At 25.8% G+C, this 20,399-nt stretch overlaps 1 pseudogene; it reads right to left on the bottom strand.

Moving 5' to 3' along the window:
• Positions 1–13,638: 13,638 nt before the first annotated feature.
• On the bottom strand, positions 13,639–14,528 carry LOC107481126 (guanylate kinase 2, chloroplastic/mitochondrial-like; annotated as a pseudogene).
• Between the last annotated feature and the right edge of the window lie 5,871 nt (positions 14,529–20,399).

Below are 20,399 nucleotides of genomic sequence, written 5' to 3'. Positions count from 1 at the left end.
TTCATCCAGCGAACCCACGCGCCGTGTGTTTACGTGCTCACGCGCATACCATCAAACACGAGCCCAAGCGAGTGGGGCCCAGTCACCATCAAACCCAACCCACGTGGCCAGCACGTGATATGAATGCCTTCATGCATCTCAATTCTCAAATCTCAATTTGATATTCTTTCTCATGATTGAAAATGAAATATAGAAGAATTATAACCAACAAAAAATATAAAATCTAAGAAATATATATAGATTTTTTTTCGTTTTAAATGTTTGCAGTTGAGCCAAACTTAATGGTTAATTTTTTCTATTTTTAAATTTTGTTTTTTATTTAAATTTTATCTATTTTTATCTTTTATTATCTTTAAATTTGAGTTTTTATAAAACAAAAATTACGAGAATAATTTACGTTTAAGTTATGTAATAAATTTAAATATACTACTAAAAAATATTAAATATAAGTTGAAAAATAATAAAAAAAGTTATATTTCTTAATAAATAAAAATTTAATTTTAATATGCTAATAATATAAAAAATTTATAAAATTATCTAACTATATTTATAGTTTGAAATATTCTTGAACTTATGTTCATTGGGACTAGAGGATCGTTCGATTTAGCTTAGCTCAAATACGACATATCGAGTAAGGACTACCTTTTCGTATTGAAAATATGGTGGATATGAAGGTATCGATGTTATAATTAAGATTTTTAACTCGGATAAAGCTTGTTCCAACAAGAAAGTAGTAATACTAGCTAAAAATATGAGCTTTGATTTTAGAAATTTTCATTACAACCAATTTATCTATTCAGATATTGAGTGAAAATTTAAGTCAGATTCTACCCATTGGTATTTTTAAGGTCAACTACGATGCTAATATTTTTCAGGAAGTTCAGGGAGTTGGTTTTGATTATATTATGAGAGATGATAGAAAAAGACAAGAGATGATAGAAAAAGACAATTGCTGGATCGTTCAGTTGCCCTTTCTTTTTGCTTTGTTTATCGTTGTGAACTGCTGATATTTTAGCAGGGACTGATGTTTGAGAAACTTATTACACTTAGGTTTTGTTTGGTTGGAAGGAAAGAAATAGAAAGGAAAGAAATTGAGTGAAATTTTATTTTCCTTAAATATGTTTGGATGAAAGGAAAATGAGAAAGAAGAAAATAGTATATAATGTTATGAAAAGACAATTTTATCCTTAGATATTTTAAAATATATTAAAAAATAAAGGGTAATATTGAAATATTGATACAAAATATATTTTCCTTCCATTTTCCATCCATTATTGGAGGAAAAAAATTTTCAATGAGTCCCACCTATTTTTTTACACTATTCATTTTTTTCTTTTGACTTTTCCATTCAACCAAATAAAGAAAAATAGTTATTTTCCTTTCAATTTCTTTTCTTCCTATTTCCTTTCTCCCATATTCCTCTCAAACAAACACACCCTTAGTGTTATTTGTGAGGAAGACTCATTTAATACTTATTTTATGTTTAGTATCATAATCAACCACAAAACAAATAAGAAAAAAAATATTATGTTAAAACTCCAAGAAATTTTGTTAAAAAATTGAGAGATTCGATTTCATTTAATTCAAAAGAAGTTAATGGTGTTGTTGATTAAGGCCCAATTTGGGTAATCAATTTAATTAAGTTTCTTTTGATAAAATAATTTAAATAATAAATGATTCTGTTAAAAGTAACTTATAAATAAGTTATTTTGTGTTTGGATTTTTAACTCTAAAAATACTTATTTTATAGAAATATGACGAGAAGTAGAAATATTATGAGAGAATTTTTTTTTAAAACTTTTTCTATAAACTCCTAAATAGCTTTTTAAAAAGTTGTAATTTAGTTTTGAAAATTGCACCAAACATTAATACTACTACTTTTTATAAATAAAAAATAAAAAAAAAGTTACTTCTAAAGTTTCCAAACAGATCCTAATTGACTAAACTTAAAACAAAAAGTGAATCATCTCATATTTTTTAGATCAAGTCTGGTATAAATTTGGAACAAATTCTAATAAAAAGCTATTAATTCTAGCTAATTTGGTTTAGTTTATATTTTGTTTTTTGGTCTTTTAATCTTCCGATGGTAAAAAAAAATATGTTTACATAATATCTTTGTAAATAATAAATTTAAAAATTTATTATTTTAGTGAGATAATAATATACTATTGACGATTTATCTAAAACAGTAAAACTCTTTTATACTAAATTCTTAAAATTTTGAATAGATAAAACGTCAAAATTGAGATAATTCATATTTCTTCACACCAAGTGCTGCCTAAAAATTTAAAAATAACAAAGTTAGATTAGCTGTCTTAAACATCAATCCACTATAAATTTATAAAAAATTATTGACAATATCCTGTCCTTAATATAGCAATTGTGAAAGATATCGACTATCATTAAGTAATAATATATCATAAATTTAATTTTAATATAATATTAATAAAAATAATTTTATACGTATATTAATTACGTATACGTCATCAAAATTAATTATTATTTAAATTGATCATGTGAATAATAATTTAAAAATGAATATATGCGATTGTAAGTGTAAAATTATATTATTAGTGCCACCCGAGCTTGCGCAGCAGAAACATGGCCTTCCAAGGCGAACTCGCACTCGGAAAGCCAGGCGACCGCCGCGTTAGAGGCCGTCAACTTCTCCTCTGAAGTAGCTAGCTGGGCCTTCAACGTAGTCACCTCCGCCTTCACCCTCTCCATAGACTTAACAGCTCCTTAAAGCTTTCCCTCCAGGTTCCGGGCACTTGTCAAAACGGGCTCCGCCTTCTTCACAATCGCGGCAGCCCGGAGCAGAGTGCGGTACACCCACTTGGCCTGGGAGGCAAGGTCCCCGCCATCGAAAAACTCCTCTATCCCCGGGAGAAGCTTTAAACTCATCTTAAACTTTAAAAAAATTTAGTTCTCAAAAATTAAAATAAAATTTTAGATATTCTAAAATATTTTTGATAAAGTTTAGAAAAAAATATATTATATATAAAAATATTGAAAGAAAACTAAAAAATGTGGGACCCGTCTTATTCGGTCGCCGCGTTTGGTGGAAATGACGGTTAGAGGGAAGTGCTTTTGTTTCTCTGGGCTGATGTTTATCCACAAGAGCAATGTTAAGGCCAGTAATTTTTGTGATTGTTAGCCATCAATTAGCTATTAATGATAATTTGATGGTGTAAGATTGGTATGAGATTTTATCCAATGATTCACCTTTTCCTACTGGTTATGTGTTGGCTAAAATTTAATAAAACTGCTGGTCTCCTAGACTTTTCCTATCCACAAAAATAAATGTAAGACTCGAAATTACGGAAATGACATCTTCAATTGCCTCTGTAAATGTCAAACATATTTAATACCTATAGAAATTTTTGTTATGAATAGAATATGTTTATGTAATTTTATGAATAAGAGACACTGCTCTTAACTTTAAAAAAGGTTGCTTTTCCAAAAATGGATTGTATCCTAAAACAATCTAACTCCTCTAGTAATCCTTTTTTTTATTATTTAATAATTTTGAATTTTAAGACGGATAAAATGTCCAATGAAAATTAATCTCTACTCAACACTTGAACTGTAGGATATGAATTATGATAGCATATATAGCTCAACAAAAAGTTTAAAATATTTGTCCCATTGACCTTTTTTTTTTGGTTGGCTTGCGCAAATTCAGAACTACAAAAAATTGAAAGGGACAGGTAGAGGAGAAGGAGCCATTGCCTTTTGCATTTGAACAATAGAAAACACTGTTGTTTTGATAGATCATTAATTATTTTGTCCATTTTAGATACCGTTGAAATTGTTAATTAATGGAGTGACATGTGATCTGAGTATAGCTAAGTGGAAAATAGATATGGCGGCCAAAGCCAAATCTTTCTACTTTCTAGCTAGTTTCCATATGCCACTTTCTACTTGTGGTGTTCACATTATTCTCATTAATTATGATATCTGAAAACGATATAAATCTTATTATTTTTATTTACTTCAAAAATGTTTTTTTTTTATAATTATTTTATCAAAATTGATTCACTCTAAATGATGAAGATACTATATATAGTCGCATGTAGTGGAATCATGTTGATAATTATTTCACAAGTCACAGTTTGTTTTTATATTTATATTTAGTACGAATTTTGTTGGATCTAGATTTGCTAGTTTTAGTATTCAACGAAGGCTAGAGGCTAAGAAATTTATTTGATATTATTTATTTTTTGGTTGTCCCGTTTTTAACTCTTTACTTAATAGTTAATAGTATTTCTTTACTTTTTTTTTTCTTGATAGAAAAGACATTGTTTGCTGAAGAATAGTTATGTGTAGGTTTTGAACATTGGACCCGATGTTAATAGAAGAATTTGATTGGCTTTATACTGTTCGATATGATTTGATTATTTGATACGAATATTTACAAGGAAGGCAAATAAATTAATCAGTATGGTAAGCATATGCTAGTTTATTAACTTAACTAGTGCATGTTCTTTTATTAAAATTTAAATAAAAAATATCTATAGTAATTATTATTATAAATATTTATAATTTAAAAATATTAAAAATAATTAATATTTATTTTAATTAATTTAGATTTGTTGAATGATCATTTCATCTGTCTGCTTAAACAAGTATTTGGAGTTTGAATTTGGTATTATGTGTACAACAATCTATTAGTTAGTGACAGACCTTTAATAAATAGAGTATTAATATGTGGTGGATTAGTCATCGATTTGCCGAGTTAAGAAATCCGTAGAAAAACATTATATTTGTCTTTAAAATAGATTAATTTTTCATTAATAGTAATATTTATGAACTTTTGTCTTTATTAAAATTTACTTGAGATAATTTTATTTGTTGGTATCATATTCATTCTTGAAATCAAAATAATATGATCAATATTGTTTACTTGTTAAAACTTTACATTTTACGAAATGATTTTTAAATTTTCAAATTCATAAACTTATATCATTACAAAAGTTATTAGATCGATTAATATTTCTTGGTAAAATGGTGTATTGAAACACCATCGTTGAATATTAGTTAGCGTGAAGAGAAACCAATAACAACTTTTGTTATTAAATATATAATTTATTTTATTAAAAAATAAATTAATATTTTCTAAACTTGTAAATATATTTTCTTCTAATTTCTTACACTATTTTATTTGATAATATTTACCATTAAAAAATAGCAAATAACCATACTATCCTACAATATATATAATATACAAAGTAATTTCTTATCTTGAAATTAATTCTGGTTAGTGAGATAAAATTTAATTTTTTTTATTTTCTTACTCAAATTTAAATTTAGAATTGATTAACAACTCATTCTTTTTTAATTTCAATTAAAAAATAAATTGGTTAGATACAAAATATTCAGTTTTTAATAAATTCAATTATTTAAATTTTAATTACCAAAAATTGGGTTAAAAATTAATTATAAACTTATTCATTTTTTTGACAGAATTAATGTATAATCTATTGAGGATTGATTTATTATCCAAAATTTTTTCATAAACTTTGTAATATGTGAAAATAATGATCTTATTTTTTATTCTTATTTAAGAAAACTTTCATAATTTTTTAATTATGTAATTAACTTAATCAATAACCTTTATTATTATTTTTAAATTAAAAAATATATCAATTTATACTATTTATATATTTTTTATTACTAATAAATAAATAAATATTTATACTATTATACTTATTGTCTTAGATGATGATTTAAGTTATTTATTTTATATGTTAAATAATATTTTGTATGTTAAATTTATTAAATATTAAGATAAAAAAATTATTCAATAAATTATATAAATAGTCATTACAGAAAAAAATTATATATCAAATATAATAATCCTTAATATATATAGTGTCATGCATATATTAAGATTATCTATCTTAATTATGTGAGTGATTATTGTTATTTTCACTTTTTTGTTACATTGAAAAAATAATATTTAAAACTAAAAAGGAGATAATTAATCTTTTAAATTTGAATTAAAAAATGTCTTATAAATATATCTAACTTTTACATATACTAAGTGTTATAATATTAAATAGTATGATATTTGCTATAACAATGACTCAAAATATCAATTTAAAATATATTTGGGCCTAGAAAGACATCAATACAAGCAAGATCAACTAAAATTTATTGTTAGGGTTCCAAATCCGACTTAGGTTCATTACCTTAAAGGCCCAATGCAGATGAAGTTCACGTATTCCCTCTTAAATCAGTTCAGATTGGATCTCCATTGCTAGTTAGATATGGTAATGAGTACTTAGGAGAGCGTGAGAAGCCCCCTTTCCATCCATCACTCCTATTTAAAAAAATGCTCCTATTCTTTCTCCGTCATTACAAGTTCCTATTTAATTACCCCTTAGGAAACGCATATCTCCTCGAGTATCTACGAATATTCTTTGAAAACTTTTGACATAATATAATAATCATAAGATAATTATTTCAATATAATTCAACACAATTTATAACATATTCGTTATGAAAAATAACATTTCAAAAGGAGAAAACATAAAAACATATTTCAACATAATAACATAACATAATTTGTTAGGACGATACCAAACAACGTAGTGACGGACTTGAGAAGCAAAAAAAGTGAGTTAGAGAGACAGAGGATCGAAGTTGAGAATGAGTCTGAAAGAAAAAGAAAGAATTCAAATTGGAAACAGAAATTAGGATTACTAAATTTAAGGAATGAATTTATGTATATATAAATTGGAATAAATTAATAATTTTATATTCGCATATATTTAATAGGTTCCATGAGATAGGTACTTGTGTCCATGTCCCCTTTAGGGATGGCAAACGGGAAAGCCCGTCTTGTCTCGCCAAAATCCCATCATCTCGTGGGATAGTCCGCCCCGCCCCGCCCCGCCCCGCCTAGTAAGGCGGTTCTGAATTTCTCTTCTGCCCCGTCTAATAGTAGGCTGACGAATTGGTGGGATCTCTTTTTTTATAAACCATTAAATATTAAATAATATATATAATTTCACAACAATTTCAATAAATTTATAATTTCTAAAAACATAAAAAATTATCATTTTTAAATTCACACACGTTAAAGTATTTATAATTATAAATATATAATAAACATAATTATAACCCAAATATTTTGAAACAAAATAATAAAACCAACATTGTCCAAAGTAAAACAAATATTGTCCAAAATATATAATTAAACATCTTTAAGTTTATAATCAATCAAACATAAAGTATAATCCAAAATATAACTTAGAACATGTTCAATTATCATTTTCATCATCTTGTAGATCAATAACATCATAGAAATTTGTAAAAAAAATGGCCCTGACAAAATAAAAGCTTGGCCCAACAGGAAAGCCTGTCCCGCCCCGCCCCACCGAATCCCGCCAAAGCCCATGGATTAGGCAGTGCGGGGTAGGCGGGCTTTTTAAGTTTGGCGGTCTCAAATTTTCAGCCCAACTTGCCTTTTTGTCAGGTTATGCGGGCCAACCTGATGAGTTTTGGCACGTTTGCCACCCCTAGTCCCCATCCATTTTTGCGTGTCAGGTCGTGAAGATTTTATGAGTCTCCATTTAGCCCCAAAACGCAAGTAATTCCTACAAATATCCATTTCGACTATTTTGTGATCATCCCTTTTGTTAGCATTCATTGGTTCGTGACGTGGAGCTATTATAGCCACTCAATAAATTATCAGATAATCAAAGGTTAGGTTATATCATTTTTATAAAGTCACATGTATCCTTGTTATGACAATATTAATAAAAGATAAATGGATAAATACTAAACTATTGTTTGGATATAAGATAGAAAATAAGATGACAAAAAATAAAAAGAAAAAAATGAAAAGAAAAGCATATCTTCTTTTGTATGTTGTTTAGATGAAAAAAAATGAATGGAAAGAAATTAAAGAAAAAATTTATTTTGCTTGGATGAAAGAGAAAGTAAGAAGAGAAAAAATTATGATAGAGTAAAATTATATTAATGTTTTTATATATTATATATAAATTACAATTCAAATAGTAACTCTGTATTTTTATCCATATTTATACTTCTGTATCAGTTTTTTTTGCAACTTTAAAGAGAAAAAAATTCATGAGCTCTACATAAATTTTTATGTTTTTTATTCAATTTTTTTATTGATCCAAACAATGAAAAAATGATTTTTTTCATCTATTTTTTTCTCTAGTATTTTATTTTTCTACAAATTCTTCTAGTCCAAACAATGCATAAATAAGTCACATTTTTCATATATATAATAATAACTAATATCACATATTAGATTAATTTACGTTGATAAACCAAAGCCACCCGAAAATTATCTGAATCCTCCAAACCCAAAAACGTTACTTAGTTGTCTCCATTTACATTTCTATATAAATCGATTTAATGAATTCGAATTACTTGACATTGTGATTCGAAAGTAAATTGAATTCAAAGAATTCGAATAATGTCATCCCCTACTAAATCGAATCTATAAATTTCGATTTATATGGTTCATGCTAAATCGAAGTAATAAAGTTCGATTTATACTCACTTAGTAGCAATCCAGTTCATTGTAAATCGAATCTCTTTCATTCGATTTAGTAGCATAGATATGTAAATTGAGACATGCACGTAGCCTTTTTTACTTTGAGGGATATACGTAAAATTAGTATGCAAATGGTTTATAAAAATGATTTACCCACATATTATAAAAATTTAAAAAAATATAAAAAATTACATATTGATTCATAAGATTTTTTTTTTAAAATTTGTCCATAGTTTATGATTAATAACTTTAAAATTATATATATGTTATTTATTTTATATATATTTTTTATTTTATAGAGACTTATAATTTTGTTATTGACGTTTTTACTGGTTATAGAGAGATTTTTACTTTTAAATAAATTATAGAGAAATAAAAAACAAAATTAGTTGTTATTTTTCTAACAATTCATTTAGTTTTTAGTTTAAATTAAAATTAACTTATATATTCAATTTATATTTGTTTGTTTATCCTAATGATTAATGATTGTATATAATAGATAATATATTTAAGCATGTTTTAAAAGAAACTATTGAATTTTATATAATTAAAAGTTAACTATGAAATTGAAACTAAGATAAAGTAAAATACAATAAACATATGAGTGAAAGTAAAATAAATAATTAAAAATAAGGTAATAAAATAATTAAAAAGAAAAACAAAAAAGATAGAAAAATAATACATGTAGTTGATAAAAATACATTGTAAAAAAAATTAGTATAATTAATGAATATAAAAGATAAAAGACAAAAATTAACATATATTTTGTTAAAAAGTTCAAGAAAAATATTGTGAAAAAGAACCTATTAATTAAGTTTTATGAAAATATTATAAAAAAATTTAAAATATTAGTAAATAAAATAATAACTCCTTCAAGAAATATTAATCAAAATACGTAAAAATTTTGATTCTTAGATATAGAAAATAATAAGATAATAATTCAAATTAAATTTATTTATTTTATTTTTTATTTATTATTTATTAAATAATTTAATATTTCTTTAATTTTGGTCAAATCAAACAATATAATTGATTAGTTATAATTAATGTTGTTCATCCTAATTGTATAATTGAAAATATTAAAACATTAAAAGTAAAATTAAAACTAAATATTAAGGATAAAATTAAAATAAATTTGCATTTGTTATCTTGTAAAATTTTTTAATAAAAATCTCATTTATACATCTTTAAAATGTATTACTTTAATACAATGATATTTTTGTTAAAAATAAAAATTATGATAAATATCTCATATATTTGTTAGTAAATTATATACAAATATTTTTTGAAGCATATCATTTTTATTATATGAAAATAACTTAAATACCTTTAAATGTGATTATGATAATTCATTAAATATTACATTTTTTACAAATTTATATTTAATAATTTATCTCTAACTTTTAATTATAGTAAAAATGTAAGATATGATGCAAAAAAAAAAACTAAAGCGATATAAAACTTTTACTAACAAAAAAAGATATTTTTTAATTTTTAGACACGTATCTATTTTTTAAGTTATACATTTTAATTTATATAAATTAATAACAATTAAATGTACAAAAAAATACAAATTACTAAAGAAATAAAATTTAAGATAAACTTGTCCTGAAAAAATTGAAATAAAATAAAGACTTTTAATTATAATCACATATATTTCCTTCAAGATTTATACTTCGAAAACTCAGTATATTAATATTTATATTTTTATTTCTCAATTTTATACTATCACAAACATTATTACTCTTCAATAATAACAATGCTTTTAAAAAATAAACATAATTAAAAGATCTTAAAATTATATAATAATTTTTATAATAACAAAAAAAATACAATTACCTAAAATATAATATTTATGTAGTAACTAAAATTTAATTGTCAATATGAAGTAACATATAATATCATTTCATAATCAAATAAGTATTTAATCAAAGAATTTAATATTTATATAATAATATGATAAAATAAGTTAAAGTTTGAGTTTAACCATAGCAAGCACTCAAGTTTAAATTTTCATAAATTAATTTATTTTTGTTAAAGTGAATTGTGCAATAAAAAAATTCATAAATTAAAGTAGAAAACAATTTATTTATAAATACAAAATTAAAAAAAGTATTCTTAAAAGTTGAGTATATATGCAGATAAAAAAATATAACTTGCAAAAATTATTTCTAAAATTTATTACAATAAATAATAAATGGTAAAAATAATGAATTTATATAAATTAAATTATATTAAATTATACGATATCTAGACATTTAATTAACATAATTAATTAGTTTGTAACTTATTTGGTTTAATAAATTAAAAAAATTGAATAACCCTTTTTAGAAATATACCAATTTAAATAATATAAATTGAAGATATGAAAAATATAACTAAATTATATAATACAACATAATATTCCTAAAAATTTGTTTTATAGCACATCTAATGCTAAAATATTTATCATCATATGTGCTATAATCTAATTTCACAATTATTTAAACGTTATTTTTATGAAAAAATCGTATTATTTATTTTGAAAAAAAATATTTACTCACCATTATAATTTAAATAGAATATAAAATATATATTAAACTAATTTTTTTAATAATTACTCAATCACAAATATCCATCAAGGGCATGAGATTTAAGAGCTTGCAAAATAAATATAATACCTACAACTTTTACGCTACTACGATAAGATGATTATCATAAGTCTTTTTAGCATAAATTAAACAGAACAACATATAATAATAAAGAAACAATTAAATCCAAAAAGGTTATAGAACACCTATCATACACTACGACGACTGTTAGTATTAAGGAAGCTTTAATATTTGTTCCCGTAATATTTTAGACTATAATATTTATTAAACAAACAATTAATAAAACACTCACCCATACCTTCTCATTATGAGTACATTTATACATAAAAAAAAGGATAAAATAGCAAACGCTATAAAAATGATGATTTTTATAATTTTGTGTGGCTATCTATATATGGAAGACCAAAAGACCATGATTCTAACAAAATTAATTTCATTTATTGCATTCAATTTGAATAAATAAAAAATCATCTTATTTTAGTTTAGTCCTTAATTCACATGATTTAAATTGAGCTCAATAAATATCATTTGATTTGATTTAATTATTAGTAAAAAATATATCGTTGATATAAATTATAATAAATTATGTGATATTTAAATATCTAATCAAATTAATTAGTTGATATAGTTAATTTATCATAATAAATTATATTTAATGAGTTAAAAGAAATAATTTGCTAAACACTCTCGTAAGCATGTCACGTCAACTCTATCATTAAGTGTAAAAATCTGATTTTTATATAATAGAATAGATAATAATTAGAATATATGAGAATATGATATGTGACATATTTTAATTATGAAATTAGTATTATATAATAGATTTATTCTAAATCCTTATTGCTTGTTTGTTGCTAATTTTTACGTATTTACTTAATAATTTACGCCTATAAAACTATCAACTACCTAATATTATGATTTAATTAATAAGAATGATGACATTAATATTTTTTCATATGTCTTATTATTATTTATAATTAGGAAATAGCTATAAATAAATTTATTTCCTTAATGAATATTAATTTTGTTGTCAAATTTATTTGAAATGAATTTATTCGAAAAAATTAATATGTGAATCACATTATTATTACAAAATTACTTTTTTAACATAATTAGTAGTGTTTATTTGAATAATTAAATTTAGCTTCTAATAATATTAAAGTCAACCAATTTTATTATCTTGTACCTTCAAATATCTTAGTTACCTATTTTATTTATAAATTTATTATTTTAATAACTAATAAATTAATCAAATTAATTAATTAGTACATACAATAAATTTGATTTAATAAATTAAAAGAAATAAAATAAAAATACTAACAGAATATTAAAATAAATAAATTAAGAAATACTACCTAATCAAACTGATATAAATTATAATAAATTATATAATATTTAAATATCTAATCAAATTAATTAGTTGATATAGTTAGTTTATCGTAATAACTTATATTTAATGAGTTAAAAAAAATAATTCAAAAAACATAAACATACCACATCACCAGCTGCATCATTAAAGGTTGAAAATCTAAAATCTAATTTTTATATAATAGAATAAATTAAAAAATAATGACTACAGAATGAAAAGTCCAACAAAATTAATGTTCCTCTTCACATCATTAGTATAGTAGTCATCTAGATAGTAGATACACCTATATTTTAGGTGTCTATTATCCGCATATGTTTTTCTTTTTTAGTATTTTTTATTTTTAAAAACTTATTAATTTTTTTATTGTTTTCACAATATATTTTATAAAAATTAAAAATAAAAATACAAACTAAATACACTCTTTTTAAAGTTATTTTACCTAAAAAAAGAAAAAACAAAATTTTTATATTTTATCCAAAAAATTGTATTTTTTTTTCAAAAATTTCTATGTTTGTGTTATACAAAATTTGTTTTGTTTAGTTTTATGTAAATTACAAAAATATAGTTAGTAGTTATTAGTTAGCATCTAAATATTCCTATTCAGTGGTAAAGTATGCAAAGGAATATTTATTAATGTATAAATATTATTAGTACTCTCAGTATTTTTTTTATTGGTATTATATAACATTAGTAGATCATAACTGTATAATAAAATATGAAGAGGGAGTTAATATAATTTTTATTTTTTATTTTTATATAAAAGGTAAAAACTGCATTTAAGTTTGAGCTGAATACAGTTATGATTGATTCCATTGTCTCATGAATAAGTTTGAAAGCTTACATCAGATCAGTGCAATTTTTCATCTAGTGAATTCAATTGAATGTCTACATCAAAATATCCTACCAGATCAACGAACAAAATTAAACAAATCATATTAGGCACTGCTAAATTTTATTCACCAAGAGTTCAACACTTACTCCATCTGATGCTGCTGCGGCAAGAATCAAAAGCAGCATTATGACATGTCTCTGTCCACGAAGATATCATCAAGAACGTAATGCTTGTCAATGACAAGCAGAAGAGCTCACACATGAAAATTGTAGTAGATTCCTCAGCATATCAGCTGCTATACATCAAAAACTTATATGACAGCACTCCTCTGTTTAACCCTAGCTTTTTCAGCATCAATAATAGACTCCACAAACTTCACCGCATTCTCAAGCTTTCCCTGCGCATTCACTATACAATAATCAAAATTCTTCACGTGCTTCACCTCCTCCTTCGCCGTCGCTATCCTCACAAGCAGCGACTCCACCGTCTCCGTTTTCCGATCCACCAGCCTCTCCACCATCGCCGCCTCACTCTCCGCCACCAGAAAAATAAACACCGCCGATTTTTCCAGCACCTTCCTCAGCGTCTGCACACACTGTATATCAACTCTAAGCACAATATCATAACCATTCGCCATGAACTCTCTGATATGATCTGCTGCTTTGGCACACCTTTATAGTCATCGTACACCATTGCGTACTCGAGAAGCCCGTCGCCCTCCACCATGGAGAGAAACTCCTCCTTCGAGACGAAGTAGTAGTCCTGGCCGTGAACTTCGGTAGGGCGCTTCGGTCGCGTGATGGCGGTTATAACGAAGTGAAGGTTGCGGCGGAGTCCCGGAGGCGTTGGATGAGTGCGTCCTTGCCGACGCCGCTGGGACCGCAGATGATGATTATGAGCGGATTCGGTTCGGGTCGGAGGGATTCAGAGCTAAATGAGGATCCGAGTGAGGATTCGAGGGAGCGGAAGAGTTCGGTGCAGTTGGCTTTGTCCATGGAAGGGATCCGGTTGGTATCACCATTCTAGATGAGTAAGAGTGGCGCGTTAGTATGGAGAGGCACGTCAAAGAGTTGAGGAGGGTGGGTTTGGGTTTGGCGGTTACTAGTGAGAAGGTGGAGAGGAAGTGAGGGAGAGAGGTACACAACCACCTTTGGAACATGGGATTGGAACGGGAGAGTCAAGGGCAAAATTGTCACTCATTGTAAAGAGCAACAAACTTGATGCTTGCTTACTTGCCTCCCTCCCTCACAGGTAATAATACTTACTCTCTTCCTCAAATTTCATATCATCTTCATATTCTACTATACAGTTGTAATGTACTAATATCACACTAAACTCAATAAAAAAGAGAGTACTAAAAGTACTAATAATATTCATACATTAATAATATTCATAAAAAGTAGATATTATAATACTCTTCTAATATTTGAAATTTTAAAATTTTTTTACACTATTAATATTAATGTGTTGGTACAGTATTTTAAGAAATATTTTATTAATAGAGTTTTTATTGTAGATTGATAATATCATTAAATAATTAATGTCAAAAAATTATATTTTTTAAAAAATTTAATATTTAAAAAATTAATACTAACTTAAAATTATACTTTTAAATAGAAACCATAAAATAATCACAAAATATTAATCTCTCATTTTTATTTATTAAACAACGTTTTTTTTAATTTTAGTATGTCATTAATATTAATTTTTTTACTAAAATAAAAAAAAAATTATTGTTTTCCATAACAACTTTTTATTTTTATCTTTTAAGATTTATTTTGTTTTAAAATTTCATAAACTCATTAGTCATTTCACTACGATCTAAATCGTACTGGTATATTTTTATTTTTATTTAATCTAATTTTTTTCACATAATTTAAAATTTTAAATTATAAAATTTTTAAATTAAAATTTAAATAAATATAATTTAATTAATAACTTAATTTAATTTCATAAAAATAAACATATTCGTATTATTATACTTATATGATTAATTATATTTATTTGATTTAAAAAAAATAACTATTTGTTCCTATTTTAGTGTTTTAAATTAAAATTCAAAATTTTACTTTCTAACTCATTTAAGTAATTTAATCCTAAAAGAACATCTTAATATTTAAACTTAATACTAAATAATATATTTGGTTCTATTAATTAAATTCAAATTCACATTCCCGTATTTTAGTTACCCAAAAAAAATCAATTCAAATTTTTATTTTTTAATTTGATAAAACAATCTTAATTATTTAAAGAATAAAGTATGATTTTTGTACTCAATGTGTGGGATAAGTCTCAAAATTATTCCTATCGTTTAAATTGTCCTATTCAAGTCTCTAACGTTTTAAAATTGGCCCAATGTTGTCCTGCCATTAGAAATCTGTTAACAGAATTGATGACAGAAACAAGATTGAAACGTTTTTAAAACGTTAGGGACGTAAATAGGACGAAAACGTTAGAAACAAAAATAATACATAGAAATAAATTTTAATTTTATCTTTCAATAATATCAATTTTTTACGGTACATATAGTTATTTAATTATTTTTTATCACATCTAAATAAATTAGACTTAATCACATTACTTTTATTCTAAATAAATTTATTTTTTTTGATAATTTTACACTTAAAGTTATAAGTTAATATAAAAAAAATAGAATGAAAGCAGTGTGATTAAGTGTAAATTAAAAAATAATTGAATATTATATACAGTAAAAAATTGATATTATTGAAGGATAAAATTAAAATTTATTTTTATGTATGGTTTTTATCCCCCAACGTTTTCGTTCTATTTAAGTCCCTAACGTTTTAAAATGTCTCAATTTTTTCTCGCCGTACGGCAGTACAACATTGAGGAAACGTTAGGGATTTAAATAGGATGATTGAAACGTTAGAAACAACTTTAGGACTTACCCCAAACGTTAGAGACAAAAACGATACTTTACTCTAAAATTTATCTTAAACATGATATTTTAATTTTTTAATATTAAATTCAAATTTTTAAATTTAAATATATTTAAACAAAATTAATATTAAAAATATATTTTTATCTTTTTAATTAAATTTTAAATGGATATTTTAAAAGTTTAAACTAAATCTTCAACAGGGATAATTTTATCTTTTTTACATTCAAACATAATTTTTTTATTTTTTAAAAATCAAACAACTCTAATCTTACCAATGAATTATAGTTCGAATGGCATAATCTTTCCATACTCATAAGAGGTTGCAGGTTTGAACTTCCCTATTTTTAGAAAAAAAAAAACAACTCTAATCCTAAAAAAATATTTTTCGTTTTTGCAATTAATTAAAACATATTATACTTTTTTTTATATTCACTATAAAGAAGTATTTTGTCTTTTTAACTTTTTAAAGTTTTTAATTATTTTTTGTTAAAAAATTTTTATTTTTTATTTTTTTAGTTTACCCAAACGATATCCTCCAACCCGACAGATTAAGGACTAATCCGTTACGAATCTAAGATCCAATAGCAATTAAAAAATAAAAAAGCCTAAAACAAGCGCATGTAAAAACCAAAAAATAACATTAGCCCAAACATTATTTAAACTGTTAAAAAAATATTATTTAAACTATAAAACCATAACGAGTTAAACTTAAAATAGTTTCTGAGATTGGCGTTGTGCACTAAAATCGTCTCTCAGATTCTAATTGCACCAATTACGTTCCTGAGATTAAAAAGATGCATCATATTAGTCCCACCTATTTTCTACTAACGACGTGATGACATTGCATGATGACGTGGACTGTAAGTGACACGTATCACTTCATGATTTGACCACGTGTAATAGTATGATGATGTGGTGACCAGTAACATGTGGCATGCTAACGTGGATGGTTGTGCCATGTGTCACAATGTTATTTGGTCATGTGTTCGTATGTGCCACGTGTCGCAACAGTATTCGTCCACGTGTGCTCCATTATGTCATCGTTGTATATGCAGTTATGCACCAAATTAGTCCCTCACTTTGCATTAAGTGACTCATTTTAGTCCCTGAAATTGAATGTCGTGCACCAAACTAGTCCCTTCACCAATTTTTTCTCATTTTTTTAAATTTAAAATTTTAATATTTTGGATACACTAACTTCAATTCTATTTTTTCATATATAGTTTAAATACAAGCGCTTTCATAAAATTTTTTACGATTTTAATTTTAATTATATAATTTTTTTAATAATTTAACATTAGTAAATTTTGTAATATATAAGTATATTATTATAAAAAAATAATTATATGATTGATTAGACACATTTTTTTTCATAAAAAAACATGTGTTTTTAACAAGAAATTAATAATTAAAATAAACATTTTTTTTATGAAATATACGTTTTCGTTATGTGTAAATGAGCTAGATTGAAGGGACTTCGAGCACTCTCACTACCATCTTTGACCTCTGCAGTCTAGACGAAAGAGGTCGGAGATGGTAATGAGGGAAGCTTGAAATGCCTTCACGTCAACTCCAAGACGGCGGTTATTAGGGGTATCCGCAAGAAAAAAAATATTTTATAAAGCACTGAAAGAGGTCGGAGATGGTAGTGAATGTACTTGAAAATCTTTCACGTCAACTCCAAGTCGGCGGTTAGGGTATTCGCAAGAGAAAAAGTATTTTATAAAAACACTTTTATTTGAAGAACATGTGAAAAAATAGAATTGAAATTAATGCATTAAAAAATATTGAAAATTTTGAATCTATAGAAAAAAATGAGAAAAAACTGGTGAAGGGACTAGTTTGGTGCACGACATTCAATTTCATGGATTAAAATGAGTCACTTAATACAAAGTAAAGGACTAATTTGGTGCATATACAACTATGACATAATGGATGACACGTGAACGAATACTGTTGCGATACGTGTCACAAACAGACACGTGGCCAAATAATATTATGACACGTGGCATAACCATCCACGTCAGCATGCCACGTGTCACTAGTCACCACATCATCATACCATTATGCGTGGTCAAATTATGAAGTGACACGTGTCATTTACAGTTCACATTATCATATCATGTTATCACGTCGTTTATAAAAAATAGATCAAAGACTAATTGGTACAATTGAAATCTTAGACAATTTTAATGCATGACATCAATTTCAGAGATCATTTTAAGATTTAATTCATCCGTAACTTATTCCTAACTTTCTACGAGGAGTTTTAATACTCCAATCAACTGGGAAGTACTAAATCGCATCCCTTCATAGAATGTTCCTTTAATTATGCCAGGAACTTGCTTAGTATTGGAATATTCCGATGTTGATTTTTCTTTTATTATTGTTATTGAAAGGTTAAGTTTGGAGGAAGTCCACGCTTCATCGAGTCAAATATAAAATATTCAAGAATTATTTATTAAATATTCGTATTCGATTTTTTGTCATAGTTTTATTTTTTATTGAATAATAGCTCAAATAGGTCCTCAAGAAATTTATCATCAGACAGTTTTGTCCTCCACAAAATTTAACTAAGATTTCGACCCTAAGGTTCTCAGATATCCCTCAGATATGTCCCCAAAACCGTTTAATCCGGTTAAAATGGTGACATGTCAGGTTAACTGTGACATGTCACCTTTAGGACATTTTGGTCCCATCCATGCTGGACAGAACGACGTCGTTTTGGAGAGGACAAATTCGTCCCTACTTAGACAGAGAATGCAAACGGTGCCGTTTTCATGTGGGGGACCTATTTGTCTTATAATAGTATCTTAGGGGACCTATTTGACCTATAATTCGTGATGTTAAAAAAAGTTATATTTACTTCAATGCAAACCTTAAAAACACATTGACACTGGTCTGTTTATTTAGCAAAATGGTAACATAAATCTGAGAATCCAAACATGTTAACCACACAAATATTTGGCTTCAATAACAACACAAACTAAATCAAGTCAATAGAAGTGTTAGAAGAATCATTTGTTCTCCAGGATGAGCCTTAGAATATTTTGAAAAGTCGGGCTCAACTACTTAACTAGGCAGAGAAATACAATTCGAAATGAGCGCAAACATAAAAACCTTCTATTCTACCTTCTAAAGGAATCCCTAAAAAGGATATCTAATGTGGAGGGCTGCTCGAGTAAACAGGTGTACATGCTTTCGTAGTCGGATAAACTCTCTTGTTGCATTTCTAAGTCGGCAAGAATTATGTTGGCACACAGTTGTTCAGTCTCCAGGTCGAAGATCTGTAGGTAAGTCGGCCGCCCTCTGTTCAGGTAATGCCTGTACTGGGCACCTATTAAGAGGAGAAGTCTCCTTTTAGCTTGTTCAAGTGGAAGGTCCCCATCCCCCGCACTGGGGCGAGACTTTGCCGTCTTTGCGGGTATTCGTCCCACCCCTATAATTATTAAAATCTAATAAATAAAATTAAATTTCAAAATTTATATAACTATCATCACATACATAACATAAATTAAAGTAAAAATTTAAATATGATACAATATTATTAATCATTTACTAATTATTTTACATATATTATACATATTATATATTAAAATGATATATTATATATATAGCGGGGCAGGTATTATCTAAACCCGACCTGTCCCGTCCCTCTCAAGAACCTTCTCCAGTGCGGGGTGGGTAATTATCTGCCTCGGATAGGAGCAGAATGAATACCCACAGGTTCGGGTGGTATTGCTATTTCTAAAATTATAGATAATATAGTTTTTGCTTATTGTATTTAAAGTATATTAGACTTTTTTTTTTGTGAGCGAAGTATATTAAACTTATACAAACATAAGTGAATATATGTATAGAATAAAATTAAATTGAAAAAATTGACTTCTGATATATTTATACATGTAATTATTTTTGTCATTATATATGGGTTTCTTTTGTCATCATATATGTAATGTGTTAAATTTGTCAGTATGCAAAATTATCCCATACTCTTTTTTTCTTATTGGGTTGTAGACAACGTGCATCAAGCCCATAACTTTATTGTTGATGTGAGAGTTACGTTGAACCTAACTAATCATATATTGTATGTAGTGAAAAAAAAAAAAAACTAATCATATATTGTATGCGAATAAATAGTTATTTTTTATCATAAAAAATTTAAAAGT

The sequence above is a fragment of the Arachis duranensis genome, chromosome 3 (assembly GCF_000817695.3).
Source record: "Arachis duranensis cultivar V14167 chromosome 3, aradu.V14167.gnm2.J7QH, whole genome shotgun sequence".
Taxonomy (NCBI): Eukaryota; Viridiplantae; Streptophyta; class Magnoliopsida; order Fabales; family Fabaceae; genus Arachis; species Arachis duranensis.
This window is presented reverse-complemented; position numbering and strand designations above follow the sequence as displayed.